This window comes from Apium graveolens, chromosome 11, assembly GCF_009905375.1.
Source record: "Apium graveolens cultivar Ventura chromosome 11, ASM990537v1, whole genome shotgun sequence".
In the NCBI taxonomy this organism is placed as follows: Eukaryota; Viridiplantae; Streptophyta; class Magnoliopsida; order Apiales; family Apiaceae; genus Apium; species Apium graveolens.
The window spans coordinates 21551053-21565130 of NC_133657.1; the positions used below are offsets into that span (position 1 = coordinate 21551053).

The window sequence follows — 14078 nt, forward strand, 5'->3', positions numbered from 1 at the left end:
CGGAGATAGAATACCTTTCATAAACTTTACGTAACTAGGCATCTGCTCGAGAGCCTCAGCAAAAGATATTTTGATATGAAGTTTCTTGAACACCTCCAGAAACTTCTCAAATTGCTTGTCCAGCTTTTTCTTCTGTAGCCGCTTGGGAAAAGGCGGTGGAGGATAGATCTATTTCTCCCCTGTATTACCCTCAGGCAGGGTGTGCTCAACAGTAGTCTTCCTTGGTTCCACTTCTTTATCCTGTTGCTCTACTTCTTTCTCAGCCACAGCTTCTTCAGCCAACTCTTGAGTTTGATCAGAATTCACAACCTTCCCAGACCTCAAAGTAATTGCATTTACCTGCTCCTTAGCTTCCTTCTTTCCTGGCACTTCAGTGTCACTAGGTAGAGTACCAGGCTGATGATTTAGCAAGGCATTGGCAATTTTCCAAATTTGATTTTCCAAGATCTTGATAGAAACTTTCCTGGCACTTCAGTGTCACTAGGTAGAGTACCAGGTTGACGATTTAGCAAGGCATTGGCAATTTGCCCAATTTGATTTTCCAAGGTCTTGATAGAAACAACTTGACTTTTGCATAAAAGCTTTAACTCCTCTAATTTGGATTTTTCATTAGCTGGTTGCAGCTGAAGTTGTTGCTTTGGCACATACTGTGGTTGCTGAAAACCAGGGGGGTTGTACTGCTTAGTTGTATACGGATGATAAGGCTGTTGAACCGCATTCTGAGCATTGCTCCAACTAAAATTAGGATGGTTGCGGTTGTTGGGATGATAGGTGGCTGACGCTGGTTGATGTGATCGCTGGAAGTTGCTCACATATTGAGCTGATTCATTAGAAATTACACACTGATCAGTCTCGTGGGCACCAGCACATAGCTCACAAACACTAGTTATTTGATTAACTCCACTATTAGCTTAAGTTGAGTAGCGATAGCAGTTGCTGTATCCAACTCCAGAATCCCTGCTACCTTTCCCTAAGTAAGTCTCTGTGCAGGATTCTGGTACTCATTAGAAGCCATCAGTTCAATGAGTTGATAAGCTTTATCGTAGCTTTTAGCCCACAAGGCTCCTCCTGATGCTGCGTCAAGCATGGGCCTAGAAGTAGCACCCAATCCATTGTAGAAACAGTTAATGATCATCCAATCAGGCATGCCGTGGTGTGGGCACTTTTTTAGAATCTCCTTATATCGATCCCAAGCCTCACACAGAGATTCTCCAGTTTGCTGAGCAAACTGAGTAAGAGCATTCCTCGCTAGAGTACCACAAGTTCTTCCTCAGATTTATCGAGAGTTCTCTTACGAGTACGCGAACGCGTATGCATACACCCTCGCTAGAGTACCAGAAATAAAACAAGGAAATAAATAAGTAATAATGTCCGAGTCAATAAACTTTAACGATCACTGATGGAAAGCACATAAACAAATAAATTAACACTGCAGTCCCCGGCAGTGGCACCAAAAACTTGTTAGCCGCTAAACATGCGCTATTACCCGCAAGTATACGAGTTTGCAAGTAGTATAGAATCTTTTCTAGTTCGTTCCCACATAGACTGTATTGGTTAACTATTTAATTTATACACCTAAGCAACAATGTATGGTTATTATCCACTGCTAAGACGATAACAAATTGAGGTTGTTTATAACTAAGAATTATACTAGCAATTATAACTATGAGGATATGATTGACTGAATTGATATATATGACAAACATGGGATTCTAACTTCATTAAATACTTCATTCAATAGCCTTATTATTCTTAACCTTAGCATGCAATGGTGATGATAATAATCAGATAACACGAAACTGATAAATGCCAACTTCCATTGCACGAGTACCATTCTACCAGACATCCACAAAAGAGATAAAAGCTAAATAGGCACCAATTATATTGAGACCCTATATGTCTATAGAATTTGACAACATAACGGTTTAAGCACAAGTTATCTATCTTGATTACACAGGGCAAGTAAGATGGTTAAAATTACCTACGAATCAGGCATAACAATGACATGAACCTATGCTAGCATGGTAAGTTCTAAATCCTTAAATTCACTTTTGCTTCATTAAGAATTAACACGTTATCTTATAAGTTCGCGACGCTCATAAGACGAATAAGCACAACCAATACTAGGATATCAAACAATCACCACATACTAAGGCATACAAATAATTTAACTAAATAAATCCATAAGTAAATCCGCTATAATCCCACGATAACGATTAGCCCATGATCGGACTCATTATCAACATGGGTTCCGATGAAAACATGAAATAGCAAACGTAGTCTTTATACGAATAAATAAAACCAAGTACAATGAGAGTATAGGTTCAGCAAAATAACAAACAAGCATCCAAATACAACTTAAATAAAGATTCACAAGAATAAACTAGATCGTCTTCACCTATGTTGAATTGTGCCAAGACGTCTCTTACCTTCTTCTCCTTGCGCTCAGGTCGTCTCTGACTTTTCTTATTATTAAAAACAACATAAAACATGTTTATATAGCAGTCCATGCATCCCAGGGGTCCAGAAAATTAAATTAGAATAAAAACAGGATTTTATTATCCCGACACGGCGCATCCGCGAGCTTCAAAAGCGCGGGCACGCCGGCTCCCTGCTTCATGGCGCGGCCGCGCCCTATCACAGCGCGGGCGCGCTGACCTCCTGTCATAAATTCTTATTTCTTCTCCTTTATTTATTGCAGCTTCGAGCCAATCTTCAAGCTTTTACTTGCACACCTCCTAAACACCATATTAGCATTAAAACCATGCTAATTCACCTGATTCACGAAGTAAAGCTTGAAATGCAAAAACACTTGAAAACACGTTAAAACACAAATAACTTGAGTACAAGTACATCAATTCAAAGCTTATTAGAGCATAAATAAGTGTCATAAATGCCACTTAACAATTTTGTTTATACACATTAATTATGTTGGATGATTGTAATAATTGTGCTATTTGATACTTGCATTTAAGAAGTGGATGCACTTATGATGTTTTGTAACTTAAACAGGTGCATAATTTTGTTCGAATTAATCAATGAACCACACTGATTCATAAGAAAACTTTTGTTCAGTGTAATATATTTGGCCCATTTGCTTTAAACTGATCTACTATTACATTTCTAACAAGCTTTTGCATGAACCAGATTAGATTAAATATAGTAATTGGTATATTTGATGAATTCTGGCCTAATACTTTAAACTGACCTGTCATCTTGATCTTTGATATAGTTTGATATGTAAATTTCAGTTACTTTGCAAATTTTGATGTCATAAAGTTAAAATACAGAAATGAGACATTGTGGTGAATATTCTTATGTTTACAGGTTCAATTAAAATTTACAAATATAAAGTGTCCAAATCTTATTTGACACTCTCTACCAGAACAAGACTCCAGATAACTTAACAAAATATAACATGGTGTCTTGGTAGCAAACCAGTCGGTTTAGGAATTAAATTGAATATAGTGATTAGTATATTGCTAGTATCTTTATCTTGACACTTTAAACTGAACTCTCTTCTTAAAAATTGAGCAAGCTATCTTAACTTAGTCTAGAATTCAAAGTTTTTTTTACATATATAAGCTAAAAGTTAAAGCTAAGAAACATACATTTGTATATGTCCATGTACTATACTACTAATCTGCAATGCAATTAGTAATTCATGCTGAGATCTGTGACTTAATTCCAATATTAGCTTGATTCACTTGTTCTTAAACTTTCTGCTCCTGTAGCTAATTATTATATACTCATGTCTTTGTTCTAAACAGATGTATCACTAATCAAATATATGCTGGAACATGAGTTAGTTGATAATGTTCAGTTGAGATTGCAGGATATAGACATCTAGTATTTATGTGTATCTAACTAAGATGCAGGCCAAACAAGTCTTCACTTCAGCTCAGTTGTTCCAAGCTCTTCACCAGTAAAATCTCTCGGCCAAGGTATGAAAAGTATGATTCTCCACTTCATTTTCTTTCTCTTTGGAAACAAGCCAACCCTGTGACTTATCTTACTCGGGTAGAATGTATTAGAAGAAAATATATGTATAATTATATCGTAAAATTAGTTTGTATTTATGATAGCTTTTGTTTACAAGTTAACTTCTTAGTATGTATTAGGTAACCACATTTGTAATACATTTCTTTGTTAAGAAATGAATAACACACGAAGGGGGGGTGAATGTGTTTTTGATATTTTTAGGCTTTTCTTGAATGTTTATGGTTTGAAAAAGTAAATTTAATCTTGTAGAGAAGATGTGTTTATGCAGTGAATAAGCATTCAATAAATAAGAACACAATCTTTTCAAAACTCACTTAATTTTTATATTAAAAATCAAGAATGGTTTGCTACAAAATTTCTAGGCTCTTTGTTTAAAGAGCTTAGCTTCTTCTTGAGATAATTACAAGATTTTCTATCTAGATTGTTACCACTAACAAAAGACCAGTGTTAACTTATAAATCAGTTAACTACTAGTTTACACAGTGTACAATAACATATGCTATTATCATTTACTAAACTGTCACTTGTCATTTCCATTGTAGGAAAAGTGAACCTTCTATTTCTGGCTTAACATATCTTTAGCATCCTGTGATTATCTTGATCTTCTTTTGTCAGTTAATCTTCACCATTGATCTCGCACATCCTTCAAGCTGCTTTTTGTAGACTTGTCAATCAGCTGGTTGGATTGTTTGTTGATTGTTTATCTTGGATATTGAACTGGTATGTAATTTTGTACTTTGAGAATTTAACTTGAGATCTCCAATTGAGGCATATAGATATCTTGACATCTCGATAAGTATATTAACTTATCGAGATCTTTAATGCTCTAATGAATTTGACTTATAGAGGTCTTTGAGTTCTCGAATGAAACTTTGGCTTGTCGAGATCTCTCAGCATCATGTCTTCACTTTGACCTGTCGACAACTTAGAGTTCTCTAATGAATTATGATTTATCGATATCTCTGAGTTCTCTAGTGGACTTTGACTTATCGATAACTCAAATTTCTCTAATGAATGTAGACTTATCGATAACTCTGAGTTCTCTAGTGAAGAAATGACTTGTCGATATCTCCAACCTTCATATCTTCTTGACTTGTCGATATCTCTCTGAGTTCTCTAGTAGCTTTCCTGACTTCTCGATAAGTCATTTGGAGTTCTCGAATGACTTCTCTATAACACTAAATCTGTGACTTGTAGAGATCTTGACTTAGAGTATTTTTCATCCAAACAGATTTATTTAACTCCAAGCTTCTTCAAAATTCTTCTGAGGCATGATCTTCTTGATCTTCTTCCAGAAAGAATCCTTAGGCTTGATACTATTTCAGGAAAAAGACTCCAGTATGTTCCTTTGCATTTTTACAAACTTTAAAAAGTTACAAGTATAAATACAAACTAAGATAACAATACAACTTATTTAGGGTTGTCAATATGACTTAGTCTTGTTGAGATACAGGCATGTCTTACACAACAATCTCCCCCAATTTGTGAGAAGATTGCTTAACATAAATTCATGCATGTTAACAAGACTAACACCAAGATAAAATGGAAAGAAAGGTACTTATATGAAAATTGGCACAATTACATCTTTTATACAAATAGAATATTTACAAGTTACAAGTAGATACAAGGATCAAGTAAATACAGTTTTTGCTTCAGTTTCTTTGCTAAGAATATCCCTTAGTTGAACAAGAATTTCTAGCTCTTCTACAATAGGGGTTCAACTTAAAGCTTCTACTATCTTAAACCTTGCATCCCTTGGATAACCACTATTCAGTAAATCAATTCTAAACCTTGAGAATTGGCCAGCTTTGATGTTGAGAAATTTTCCATTTTGGATATTCTGCTTCTTCCTTTAGCCTTCAACTCTTCAGACCTTCTTATGAACAATTCAAGTTCTTCATCATACCTTCTCTTCCTTTCCTCATACTCAGCTTCATTCATTTTTCTTCTTTCTTCTCTCTCAATCAACCATTCATCCAGAATTGATCTCCTTGCTCTAGTAGCAGAATCCTATCCTTTAGCAGACTTATCACTCTTTTAATTTCTGTGGGAGAAAGTGAATCCAGTAGAGAGCAGCCAAGGAAAAGTGAAGGATCCATCTTCATAATATATTCTAACTTCCCTTAGAGACACAACCCATACTCTGACTATTTCCTCAAGCAAGTTATTGAAAATAATCTTCATCTAAGATGCCCCAGTTCAATGGTAGAAAGTCAGATTGCTTAAAATAGTTTCAGATGGCCCTTTCAGTGACTTCTTCTATTTTTGTAGGATGACTTTCTTAGGCTTTCTCCCAATAGATTTGTGATTTAGTTTCAGTGAAGGCTTGGCTAATGGTAAGGTTGTGATTTTCTTGAGATTAGTTTGGCTTGAGGTGATTGGAATTTTTAGGAATGAGTTGGTTGTTTGTTTTAGAGAAATTTAGGTTTTGAGGTTTGAGATGGTATAATGTTTGAGATGGTTGTTTTTGAAGGTTGAGGTAAAGGTTGAGCTAGGTTTGTTTGGATTTTTTAGGGCTTGTTGTGTTTAGGAGCCATCATGGTTTCTTTTTGCTCCTCCTCTCACTCCTTCTCTTTTCTCTTCATCTTTCTTGTCATCCTCCTTCTTCTTCTCTTCACCCTTGCTGCCAGATGGTTTAGAGAATTGACTTGGATTTGAGCCAGAAGGTTTTTGATCATCTTCTTATGCTCATCATCATCCTTGTCTTTTCTTAGATATATTGTAGATTTGGCAGCATGATGTCAGGGTTCACAACATACTTCTCCAGAATGTTTATCATCTGCTCATCTTCATGCTTCCTGTTCTTTTTCCATTTCAAGTCAAAATGTAAAGTCATGATCAGCCTCATGTTGGATCTGACACAGTGTTTTAGAACAAGAAGGTGTCTGGCTTGTTTGGTCATTGGGCAGATGTAAACTATTCTTTAATTTGGATATAGATAGGCTTCTGGAAAAGCTCCTATCTGTGCCTTTTTAAGCTCTTGGAGAAGTTGAGTATCCTCTGGAATGACTGGATTTACTCTGTCAATCATCACATCAAGTTCAGATGCTCTTAGAGTTTGGAGATTTTCAAGAGTCACCTTAATGCACCTGTCCATATCACCATCATTAATGTTCATAAAAATCCTTTTCTCTAGGAAAGTCATTTAACTTCATTATCACTACCTTAAGAAGTTAATGCTCTTGGCAGGGCTTTCTTGCAAGTCATATAGTTGTTTTTAAAGGAGACTCTCAGTGCTGCAAGAAGATCATTGAATTCTTGATCTTGATTTGGTCCATCTACAAGCCCTTTGAAGTCTTCCTTTCCAACATCTAGTTTAGCATTTGAGCTTTGACCCTTAGATTGTTCAATTCTAGCCTCAATCTCCCCTAGTCTTGGTGACAGGCATGAGGAGGGGAGTTGGAATTTCTGGCCTCACTTGTTCAGGTAGGGAGGGTAGTGGTATGTTGAGTTTTCCTATGATGGCTCCCAAAGCTACAGAATTCTGCATTTGAGGATGCTTGTGAGAGTCCACCAGGGTCTGATGTCCTATTTGTTGCTCTTGACTACAGATGTCAAGGCTTGAACTTGTGCAGTGAGAGAAGAGTTGGTGTCTTGCGGTAAGGAGACTTGGCCTTGCAGTGACTGAATTTGGAGATTAGTGGAGATGGAGCCAGGCTTGAACAGGAGCTAGTAGATGTACCAAATGTTTCATCTACATCGTGTTTGATTCCTTCCTTAGCAAAGCCGATGGCTCATATCTGCTCTATTGAAGTTGATCCAGCTTGACCTTAGTGTCATTTGAGTGAGTGATTTGTTTCTGGATTATTTCATTGAGATTGATGAAAGATTGTTTGAGATTTTTGATTTCTTTCTCAATAGAAGCAAGATCCATCCTTGCCATTTGCTCAGTAAAATGCTTAAATTTGGTAGAGATCTGCTCTTAAGGTTGGTATAATCTTGTCCATTTTCTCATTCACCAGTTTCCTGATTCTATCTTCATGACCAGTAAGCTTGATTTCAAGAGACTTTCCAAACAGATGAAATGCCTTGAGTTGAGCCTTGTATACATCTATTATGGCATCATAGACAGATTGTGGATTCAAGTCTTTTGTATTGCTGCCTAAAATAGTAATGTATTCTTCTCTGAATTTGGCAAAACTTGATCCATTTCTAAGGAAAAATCATCTGACAGCCATGCATCCATATTCCTCTCTTGCTCAGCATCATTGACAATCTTCTCCTTTTGCTCATCAACCTCTTCATTGTAAGTAAGCATGATAGCTTGATAGTCTTGGTTGCTCATATTGCAAGTCAAAGATGTGTGTGAGATGTTGGCTAGTCCCCAGAAATCTGCTCCACTAGTAGATCATCTACAGAAGTTGGTTAAGAGCCAGATTCTTGTAGCCACTGAGAATTAGAATATGAGGTTGTGAGGTAGAAGGTTCAGAAACACCTGTGACCGGAGTCACAGATTTACTCACAGATTGCTCTGTGGTTATGGCTAGTTGTTGTTCCTCACTTGAAGTGGGAACCTCCAATTGAAATGGAGGGGATTTGACTGGGTTACTGCCATGTAAACAGTCTTCAAACCCTTGTGTGTCTTGCAACACACTAGCACTTGAATTTGCTATACTTGCCTCCCCTATGACAGGATCTGGGAAATTGTACTCATAGCTTCAACTGCCAAGGAAATTTATGCAAGCGTTGTGAGGGAGTTGCTCCTACATGAGGGGCCTCCAATTAAAATTGGGAGGATTTAATAGATCCCCCTCAGGAGTACTACCCTCAAACATTTCAGTCTGTGAAGACTATTTTGCACATGAAGGTGCATTAGAAGTATCCATGGGGTCTTCAGTAAAAACTGATGAATCTCCCATATTTGTGATAGTGTCATCAAGGTCTACCCCAGCATGTAGCCTCTCACCATCTAAATGGAGTGTCTGGGTGGTGAGCAAAGCTTCTTGAGCTAAGTCAATTGATTTTTCTTGCACTTGAGAGTTAGACTCAAGTGCAGATGGAAGAGAAGAAATTTTAGAGATAAGAGATGGTTGTTCAAGTGTGAGTGTTGGCAGCCCCCTGAATGGATGAGGGAACTTCAAATAATATGTCCTCACAGTGTGTGCCTTTCTTGTTTCTCCTACCATACACTTGAATTGCTTCAGGTGTAGGCTGTGTAGACTCACTACTAGGTGCTTTTATAACCGCATCCTGTTGGGAGGATACAGAGGTGACTTGAGTGGTCATATCAGTTTTCTTACTCCTTTTGGATCTCTTGACCAAAGGTGACTCTTTTTCAGCTATATCCTCACCACTCTCAGTTACAACAGTTAAGGTTGCTCCCTTTCTCTTCTTTTTACTCACCTCATCCTTTTGAGAAGATGAGGTGGTTGGTTGCCTAGCTTCTAAAGGTTTTGAAAGAATGGTTGCAGCTTGGGAAGATCCCTGTTGGTATTCCTGTGTTTGTGCTTCCACAGGTTCAGGGATCCTAGCTATGCTAGATTGATTACCACTACTTCTCATGTTTGGCCTAGAATAAGGGTAAGTCTTAAATCTTTCAATCATGAAAGGTGTTAACTTAAGACTTACTGGAACCTTATTCTTAGTAAGAAGTGATCCAGATAGAATTTTGGATACTTGCTTATAATTGCAAATTAGTGTCATGTTTACACCTTCTAGCATATGTATGTCATTTACTTTATAATTTAAAGCTGACATAATAAATCTAGGCAGAAAGATCTCCTTACCTCTTAACTCCAATGGCATTTTTAACCTGGTGCTCAGCTCCTCCAATATGTAGTGTCCTACATTTATCTATTTGTTGTGAGCCATGGAGTAGACCAGCTTCTGAACAACACTGGGTATGTTGTCAAATCCTGACTTTCTGCAAGTGAATGCCCTTATCACTGAATCAAAGAAGAAGGACCATTCTTCCTCAAGTTCTTCTTGTTCAAGCTTGCCAGGTTAATCCTCTCAGAATAATTAATGAAGTTCATGAACTCATGCAACTCATCCTGAGTTGGAGCATCCACTAGATTGTTAGTAGGAATGCCCAAAGCCTTGTTGACATCATCCTCAAGATTCTCCACCTGCTGTCCCTTGATTGTGCAGTTTATCACTATAGTTGCAGCTTGATTCTCATGCACAACTGTCCTAGTTGTTGTTGTGTTCCGAAAATCACCTAACACATCTAAATACAACACAGGACTAGCAGTTAGAGCACCTACAAAGTAGGTCTCAGAAAAGAACTTAACAAAGCACTGAAAAAATTTAAGTGCTTGATTTGCATCTAGAAATGCAAGAAAATTGGTTTCCTTGGGGATAAAAGGTACAAGATTGTTGGCTGCCATTGATATGAGTATGAAGTTTAGTGGGTAAAAGAGATTTGTGAGAAAGAGTGAAAAATGAGAGAGAAATCAGTTTTGGATTAAAAGCTAGGTCACTTGAGATCTCGAAAGTTATAGTATGTATGTATCGAGAAGTCTGGGTATTATAGTAAAAGTAAATGACTTGTCGAGAACTCAAAAATAGATGTTTGAAGTTTGTCTATTGAGAAGTCATTTTAAGAGATGAAAAGCATATCGAGAAGTCATAATAAATTACTCTTATAGAGAACTAAAAATTGACTTATCGAGATGTCAAATAATTTCCCAGTTTGTCCAAAAATGGATGAATTAATTCTAAATTTTATTTGAATAAATTCAAAATAAAATTAGAATAGATTTTCTAAAAGTATTTTACAAAATAATTTATTAAATTAAATTATTTCAGTTCTGAGTTATTGATAAGACAAAAATTGTACTTGTAGAGAACTCTGTGAATTAACACTAGTAGAGATCTCTACAAGGACTTATCGATAAGTCATATTTAAGCCTATCGAGAAGTCACTCGAGAAGTCACTCGAGAAGTCACTCGAGAAGTCACTCGAGAAGTTAGTAAATTGACTTGTCGTGAACTCACTTGAGAAGTTCTAAAATGACTTGTCGAGAAGTCAATTAGACTTATCGAGAACTCAGTTCTCTATATACTTTTGATTACTATAATTTTGCCTTGTGTTAATTTTACATATTAAGGATGTAAATTAAAAATTTAGCAGTTTACTTATAATTTGAAAACTTCCAAGTTGAGTTTTTATTTTGAAGAAAAAATATGCAGAGATTTCTGAAATATTTATACTTCATATTTTAGTTAATTTCCAATAAAATCAAATTGATTTAGATTTACTGGAAATTAATCTGCTGCAACACACTAGCTGAGTTCTTGCATTAGGATGAAAAATTTAGCATTCCAATATCACCTATAAGTCTAGTGAAAGTAGCTTCATCCAAAGGTTTAGTGAAAATGTCAGCTAGTTATTTTTCTGTTGGAAAAACATGAGTTCAATGGTACCATTTGCAGCATGTTCTCTAATAAATTGATACCTTACATCAATGTGCTTTGTTCTATAATGGTTAACTGGATTAGCCACTAGAGATATAGCACTAGTATTGTCACACATAATGGGAATTTTGTGTAACACTAGGCCATAGTCCATTAGCTGATTTCTAAACCAAAGCACATGAGCACAGCAACTTCCAGCAGCTATGTATTCAACTTCAGTTGTGGAAGTTGACACAGATTGTTGTTTCTTGCTATGCCAGGATACAAGTCTTTGTCCAAGAAATTGACAGCTCCCACTAGTACTCTTTCTGTCCACCTACATCCAGCAAAATATGCATCTGTGTAACCAACAGCTTCAAAACCAGTTCCCTTAGGATACCATAATCCCAAGTTAAGAGTCCCCTTCAAGTATCTGAAAATCCTCTTAACAGCAATCAAATGTGATTCTTTTGGATTGGCTAGAAATCTTGCAGAAAGACATGTTGCAAACATTATGTCTGGTCTACTTGCAGTCAAGTACAGCAATGATCCAATCATCCCTCTAAAACCTTAAATATCTGCGCTCTTGCCTTTCCTGTCTTTATCCAACTTTTTTGCAGTAGACATTGGTGTAGAAGCAGGTGAACAATCAACTATACCAAACTTCTTTAATAAATCCTTGACATACTTGGTTTGGCTGATGAAAATTCCATCATTTCTTTGACTAACTTGAAGTCCAAGAAAATAACTTAATTCTCCCATCATGCTCATTTCATATTCACTCTACATAAGCTTAGAGAATCTTTGGCACAGCTTCTCATTTGTAGATCCAAAATAATGTCATCTACATATATCTGGACTAGAATCTTGTCGTTACCATGGTTTTTGTAGAAGAGAGTTTTGTCTATTGTACCTCTAGTAAAACCGTATTTAAGCAGAAATTCTGACAATATATCATACTAAGCTCTAGGTTCCTGCTTTAATCCATATAGAGCCTTGAGTAGTTTATACACAAAGTTTGGAAATTCAGGATCTTCAAAGCCAAGTGGCTGTTGCACATACACTTCTTCTTCTAACTCACCATTTAGGAAGGCACTTTTCACATCCATTTGATACACTTTGAAATTTGTGTGTCCAGCAAATGCTAGAAAAATCCTTATTGCTTCAAGTCTTGCAACTGGAGCAAAAGTTTCATCATAATCAATCCCTTCCTCCTGTGAGTAGCCTTTTGTAACCAACCTTGCTTTGTTTCTAGTAACCACACCATTTTCATCCATCTTGTTCCTGTACACCCACTTTGTTCCAATTACACTTCTATTCTTTGATGCAGGAACTAACTCTCAAACTTTGTTTCTTTCAAACTTATTGAGCTCCTCTTGCATAGCAGATATCCAATCAGGGTCCATTAGAGCTTCTTCAATTTTCTTAGGCTCAACTTGAGATAGAAAGCATGCATGTAGGCACTCATTAGCAGTTGCACTCCTAGTCCTTACACCAACATTAGGATCACCAATTATTGCATTAGGATTGTGACTCCTATCCCATTTTCTGGTGTGAGTTTGTTGACTGGTGCCTTCATCATTTTCTTCATTGTTGGTATGATTTGTAGATTCTTCTTTCTCCCCCTGAGTTTGTGCTATCAAAATCAGGTGTTTGAGATGAGTTTGCATTTCCCTGATTCTATTATCCTGTAGATTCTTCATTAATCATTTGTTGTGCATTGACTTCATCATCACCATCAGAATCACTATCAATGTTGAGGTTTTCAAATACAAGGACTTCAGCTTCATTTATATCATGGCATTCTAAGCCTGGACACTTGTCATCATCAAAGTTCACATCTGTGTTTTCCATAATTTTCTTTTGATCTATCACATAGACCTTGTAGGCAGTTCTCTCCAATGAATATCCCAGAAAAAATGCTTCAAAACTTTGAGTCAAATTTCCCACATATTCCGAGTTGTCTTTCAAAATGTAACACTTGCTTCCAAACACATGAATATGTTTTACAGTAGGCTTTCTCTTAGACATGATTGAGTAAGGTGATTTTCCATGTGTCTTGTTAATGAGGTATCTGTTCTGAGTGTAACATGCAGTGTTAACAGCCTCTTCCCAGAAACTTGTTGGCTGTTTGGCATCTGTAGCATTTCTAGCAGCTTCAACTAATGTTCTGTTCTTTCTTTCAACTACTCCATCTTGTTGAGGTGTTGTAACAGCTGAGAATTCTTGAACAATGCCCATACTTTTGCAGAATTCACTCAATGTTGCATTTCTGAATTTTGTCCCATTATCACTTCTCAATCTTTTTACAAAATTGTGATCTTCATCCTGTTTTTCTATCTTCTTGATGTGCTCAATTATGATGTGTGGAGTTTCATCTTTAGAGGGCATGAACTCTACCCAGGTGTATCTTGAGAAATCATCCACCATCACAAGTGCATATTTGTTCTTGAAATTGATAAGACATTTATGGCCCAAACAAGTCCATGTGAATAAGTTGCATGTTGCACTTATAGAATCACAGTTTTGACTTATGACTTGATCTTTTAATTTCTCCTTTCTGACAAGCTTCAAGACCTCAATTTGAGCAAATTCTAGTTTGGGCACGTCTCTTACTAACTCCTTCTTAACCAGAGTATTGATTGCTTTGAAGTTCAAGTGAGATAATTTCTTATGCCATAGCTTACTTTGCTCTTCTGATGCCTTGGTATAGAAGCAAAAAAATTCATCCTTATTTG

At 36.5% G+C, this 14078-nt stretch overlaps 1 pseudogene; it reads left to right on the top strand.

Annotated features, from left to right (window-relative positions):
* The first annotated feature begins 1145 nt into the window (after positions 1 to 1145).
* On the top strand, positions 1146 to 1242 carry LOC141699520 (small nucleolar RNA R71; annotated as a pseudogene).
* The last annotated feature ends 12836 nt before the right edge of the window (positions 1243 to 14078 follow it).